This window comes from Mustela nivalis, assembly GCF_964662115.1.
Source record: "Mustela nivalis genome assembly, chromosome: 5".
In the NCBI taxonomy this organism is placed as follows: Eukaryota; Metazoa; Chordata; class Mammalia; order Carnivora; family Mustelidae; genus Mustela; species Mustela nivalis.
This window is the reverse complement of record NC_139024.1, coordinates 95,411,324-95,417,884: the sequence shown is the minus strand read 5'-3', so window position 1 is coordinate 95,417,884 and position 6,561 is coordinate 95,411,324.

Here is a 6,561-nt window from a genome sequence, read left to right as displayed (position 1 = left end):
AATAGGTAATGGGAGGTATAGAACTTTGACTGATCTAACAATTGATGGTGTCCTCCATGTTCTGTTGTTAATATTGGTTTTTTTTGTGTGTCAAATATGGAAAATGATTCACATGCAGACTGGATCAGAAATACCTCCTGAGAAAACACAGCAAAAATCAGAGCACACTACTGGGTTTCGTGAATAAGATTTTTGTGCCACAATAGGCACAATTCTACTTAGAAGGTTATATATAAGTGGGTTAGGATGACTTTTGAATTGTTAACAAATTCCCATTCTTATTATTATATACTTTAAAGTAAATATACATAAAAATAACTGTGATAATTCACTCATCTTCTCTGGTACATCTATCAATAAAAAAATCTCTGCAGTAAATGCTAATTCTATGTTCTTTGGTGTTATAATATTGAGCATTTTGAACATTTTGATATCAGAATGAGAAGTGTCTTTGAAACTTGTAGAAGATTGATGGGGTCACCGAGGTATTATTTTTACCTTGATGTTTTAGGAAGTTAAATCCACTACTAGTGGAATTATAATGCCCCTTAGGGTCTTCTGCAAAAAAAGTACATTTTAAGATTAGATGATTATTTTATATGAAAATAAAATAGACTTTTCCTCATTGTAAGCTTTTTGCACATGACACTATTCAACAAAGAATGCAAATGGTCTCAAAAAGTAGTAAGCCTCAGAACTACTTGCTAGGGAATTCCCTAGCAAGAACTACTTGCTAGGGAATGCCTGCAAATTAAAAGTATTTAATGCATACCTCTCTTTCTTTCTCTGTGTGTTTTATTCTATGTAATAGAATTCATTCATTTTCACCATACAATTTGGAGAGTCATGATATGGGAGGAAAAAAGAAAAAGTGAAAATACAGCAATGCAAATGAAATATGGCTTATAGTTAACCAATACGTGATGGTTAGGTTTACATTAACAACATTATTTTTCTTTTTTTTACAGCGTCTTAACAGCTATATTTTTTCTTGTAGCTTTTTGGAGGCTTAAACTTGCTGTTCAAAAGTGAGATAGGAAATTTCATAGGAATAGTTTTATGATATAGCTCTGGTGAGACAGATGTCCTTACATTTTCTCTGTAAAGAAATTTCCTAGAACGTATTTTCACTATCTTTCTTCCTTTTCTGAAGTTTTAGGGTACTGAATCAGGGGAATTCCATATCACGGTAAAAAGTAGTAAGTGCCAAAATAATGAATATTGTTATGCTGAAAATAAAAAATAAATTAAAAAAAAAGTAATAAGTGTCATATGAGTGATTCAAATAAAATACTATGATGAGTAAAGGGGGTGAAAAGATACAAACCTGCAATTAGAAAATAAATGTCATGGGTATGTAAGGAACAACAGGATGCCTATAGTTAGTAATACTGTATTGCTTATTTGCAAGTTGCTGAAAGAGTAGACCTTAAAAGTTGTCATCACAAGGAAAAACTTTTGTAACTAAGTATGGTGATGGATGTTAAGTAGACTTACTACAGTGATCATTTCACAATGTATATAAATATTAAAATCACTGGGGCTCCTAGGTGGCTCTGGTCATGATCCTGGAGTCCTAGGGTCAAGTCCCACATTGGGCTCCCTGCTCAGCGGTGAGTCTGCTTTTCCCTCTGACCTCTCCCCTCTCATGCTCTCTCTCTCTCTCTCATTCTTTCTCTCTCTCTCAAATAAATAAGTAAAATCTTTAAAAAAATCAAATCATTATGTTGTATACATAAAACTAATATCATGTCATAAGTCATTTTACCCCAACAACAACAATGAGAAAAGAGAGTAAGAGGCAGAAGGACATCTGATCTACTGTAGCTAATCTGAGGCATCTAGTGAGGAGTCTTCAGGAAAGATGATAATATATATTAAGATGGTTTATATTCTAGGGAATTTATTAGAAGTGCTCTCCAACCCTTAAAGTACTCCCATAGAAATAAGAAGGATGATGAATTTTTTATCTCAGCAAAGGTGAGCATCTGAACCAAATCTAATTTGACAACCTGGAGTTGATGTCACTGGGAGGTGATACTGCATGCAAATTAAGAATGGCTGGATGAAGGTTTATTCCCTCTGGACACCAATACCTTCTACCATACTGGTGCCTGTTATGGACTGACTGTTTTTATTCTCCCAAAATTTACATATTGAAACCTAATCCCCAATATGATGGTATTTGGAGGTGGGGCCTTTAGGAGATGATTAGGTCAAGAAGGGGAAATCCTCATGAATGGAATTCATGCCATATAAAAGGGGTCTTATGGAGTTCTTTCTGTGCTTCTGTCATGAGAAGATACACAAGAAGACTGTCATCTGTGATACTAGAATCTGATCCTCACTATATGCAAAATCTGCCAGCACCTTGATCTAGTACTTCTCAGCTTCCAGAACTGTAAGAAATAAATTTTCGTTGCTTATACACAATAAATATGTACACACATAATAAAATAAAATAAAATAAAACAAATAAAATAAATACTATTGTTGTCAAAGGCTGAAATAACTTTTCTAAAAGTATTCAAGGATGACATGACATAGGATGAATGAGATTTGGTATTGAACAAGTTCTATGAAGGCAAAATCATCTGTTTGTGTTCTTGGTTTCCTTAGAGGACAGCAGATGATGTAACATTAGTAAAAACCCAGTAAGTATTAATGGAATGACTGGATGGACATGTGGATAGAAGAAAAAAAGCAAAGCTGAAGACACAATCTTTTGCAATCTCCACTTTATGGAGCAGAAAAAGGAAAGGTACAAAGTAAGGAACTTTTAGAGAAGTGAACCAGGAACAAACATGGACCCATACAAAAGATACCATTGTTGCCAGGAGGACGGGCAGATAAATAGTATCAAACATTAAGAATTACCAGGTTCCTGGGTGTATCAGTCCATTGAAGGGCAGACTCTTGATTTTGTCTCAGGTCATGATCTCAGGATCATGAGGTCAAGCACCGTGTGGGGCTCTGTGCTGGGTGTGGTGCCTGCCTATGATTCTCTCTCTCCCTCTCCCTCTCACCCTTCCCTCGCTCAGTCTCTCTCTCTCTAAAAACAAAACAAAACAAAAAGAATTGCCAAAAGTGAGTCCCAGTTCAATAAAGTGAGCATAACTTATCTTTCTAATTTTGAGAAAATTCCAAGCATGCTTGATTGTTTGATCCTCTGAGAACTAAATTACAGGACAAATAATAATATGAGTTTAAATAAGAGTGCTTAAGTAAGGGTAAATATTTTTCTACTTCTATTTACCTAAGTCTTGTGTCTGCATCACTTGAGTTCATGAACAAAAAGCCAGTACTAACAGTTTCTAGTCTCTGTGTCCAATGACCACTTGAGCTTTGGGTTTACACAGTTCCCAAATGGGGTTTTCAATAAGAATAGCAAAAATAGATGGTGTTTCCATTCACATGTATTGAATCTTTTGCCAGGTGTTTTACTTGGATTGACTCTATTAATCTTTATAAGAGCTCTATGAGGTTGTCCATTAGTGGATTAAAAAAAAAAAGTGTATACAATGGGCTTATGCCTCCTTAACTCTCTTTAAGGACAGGAGAAAAAAAATATTCTTCCCATTAATTTTTAAACTATTCTTTTTCTTCACTTCAAAACATGCACATTTTTTTAAAAGATAGCTTTCCAATCATTTAGCAAGCTCCTATTTCACTATAATCAAATCCAGTCTTTGGTAGTATAAGTAATATGTTGAGGCACATATTCCTCACATGAAATTTGAAGAGGCCACATATAAACTAGAGGAAAACAATGTTGCAAATATAAAAAGTAATGTCTTTCACATTATGATTTATAAAAACGTGTTGATGGAACTAAGCTAAATAAAATCAATGCCATAAATATTTGTCTTGTGCCAGTACGTGTAGAGTAGAAGTTTTAATTTCTTTTTTTAAATAAAAGATTTTATTTATTTGACAGAGAGAGAGAAAGCACAATCAGGGGGCATGGGAGAGAGGGAAGCAGGCTCCCCTATGAGTCACTAAGGAGCCCCTGAAGTTTTTATTTCAACCTCCCTGTCACCTTGTAAAATTTCCAAAGGTCTATCATAATTTTGTATAGTTTTGATATATATTTCTTATCATGACAAGGTAGTGTTGTGTTGAAAAGATTTTCACAGTTTTCTGATCCATTTGAAGGAAGATACAATTATTAAACCTGAAAGAGAAAATACAGATGAGTGACAAAATCAAAATTAAAGATTGTGATAATTTCACCCATTACAGATTCCCTTTTTGTTCAAGACTTAGAATATTATTTCCAAGAGTTCCTAACCCAGGTACAATGACATAAAAGCAGAATGAGTGAAGTAAATAAAGAGCTAAGGGAAGGCAAAGGAAGAGATAGCCATGTTTGTGAGAAACTTCCAGGAAGACTTTCAGAGAAGGGATAATACTGAAGCAAAGGGCATGAACCCCACTGTTTTTGTCTTCCATAGATCCTTAAGCCAAACTTAACATTTGGTAGATTCTTAATAAGCAGTTGTTGAATTAATAATGATTGAGGAGGTTGAAAGAGGATGGAGAGATGAAGACATGAGAATCAAAGTTGTAGTCTTAGGATGTGCTGACATTTTCTCTCCTGAAGATACTCTATAGTACTAACACAAAAACCTAAATCAAGGATTGGTGAACTTTTTCTGTAAAGATGAAATTTCAGATAGTATATATTTGGGTTTTACGGTAACAGCCTGTGCAGTACAATGCATTCTGCCAGGAACAGATGCAGCCTAGACAACATATAAACAAGTGGGTGGGGCTGTGTTCCAAAAACACTTTATTTATCAAAACAGTCAATGGGCCAAATTGGCCTGAGAGCTTTTTTCTGACCTCTGCTCTAAATCCACAGGGCTCAGGACACTTCAATGGCCTTGGCTGGATTACAGATTTCATCTATTCCTATTTTCTAGTAGCCAGAACTAGAAAAAAAAAAAAAATAGGAATATGGCTGTGGATGTGAATTGCAAAAGGCTTAATGGGCAGGAAAAATGATCTGTAATGAACAGGAGAATATCTCTTTCTGCCCTGGATCCATAAATTTTTTTATGCCATTATATAAGAGTGTTATAAACAATGGATGGCAGAATAGAACAAAGAGACATATGAAGCTAGGACAAGATCCTTGCCTGACATCATTCAGAAGTGAGAACATCTGCTCTTATATCTTTGTAATGAATAAAGAAATACAATTTAATATTAAAGCTTGAACAGTGCCAAAACAACTGCCATGAAGGCGCACGGTAAGTTTGCATTGCAGTCTTCCTTGGATGCCTTCATACACACACTGAGAGTTGATTCTAAGACAGTGTAGATCCAAAAGCCAGTTTCATCTACCATGGAGTTAGTGACTACAAGTAGATCATGGTGAATCCCAAGCAGCTGAAAAATTTTGAAGAGGCATAACTTTTAAAACAATCTTTCAGTAGACCCACCCTGTTGTGGTCTCTACAGAAACAACTTTGAAGTTAACAAATAAAAGATTCTAGATTCAAGTGACTTCAGACACTTTGCATGTCAAAAGCAGATGTCCTCACAGGTGATCTGGAATAAATGCAAGAAAATTGAAGAGCATAGAACGTCTAAAACACTTGTGGCATTTCCTTGCTCCATTGTAATTGTTTATAAATACATGCAGGAATAATCAATTAAAGAAGGTTTTATGATCAAGGGTTTAAACTCATAAGGAGTAGGGCTTACATTCACATTTCTAGAAAAAAGCCACCAAAACTGCTGATGTGCTAAGGTGAAGGATATTTGGGATGGACAGTAGAGGAGGGAGAGGATAGGTGCCATTCGAAACCTAGCAATCAATAATAATGACAGAGGCTGAGATTTATCTCACAAATCTTCTAAGTTTGCTTTCAAGAAGGATCCAAAGGAATCATGGAGGAACTGCTGCTCAAATGTAGAGGAAGAAATAAATTTACATGGCATAAAGGACAAATTTAGGTAGCCATGAAATGTGACTGTAATTGATCACGGGCCTCAGCTGACAGACTTTGAGATAAATCTCTGCATTTCTGCTGAGGCCACACTCTTCACAGACTGCTCCCAGCTAATGACTGGTTGTAGCAAGGTTACTAAAGCAGACACTTTCCTGAAAGACACAGAATTTCTTGGATTGCTGATTTTGTGGAGAATAGTCCTTTATGGTTTTGCTGAACCTTTTGTCATTTGCCCAGGAACCTGGGGATGCATTCTTCTAAATGATTTTTGTCTACTTCACTCAAGATCAGCTCTGTATCCCAGTCCGATGCTCTCCTAACCTTTCCTAACTCCCTTCTTTTCCTCTTAACAGGTATTTCCCCTTATAAAATCCTAGCACATTTAATTCTGTACCGGCACATGGTTCCTACACACATAGACTATATAGAGTTCACCACTAATTTAGATAAATACTTTAAAAGTTTTACATCTTCATATGCAATATTGTAAAATACACAAACATTTTTTTAGTTATTTATTTTTTTTAAAGATTTTATTTACTTATTTGATAGACAGAGTTTACAAGTAGACAGAGAGGCAGGCAGAGAGAGAGGAAGGGAA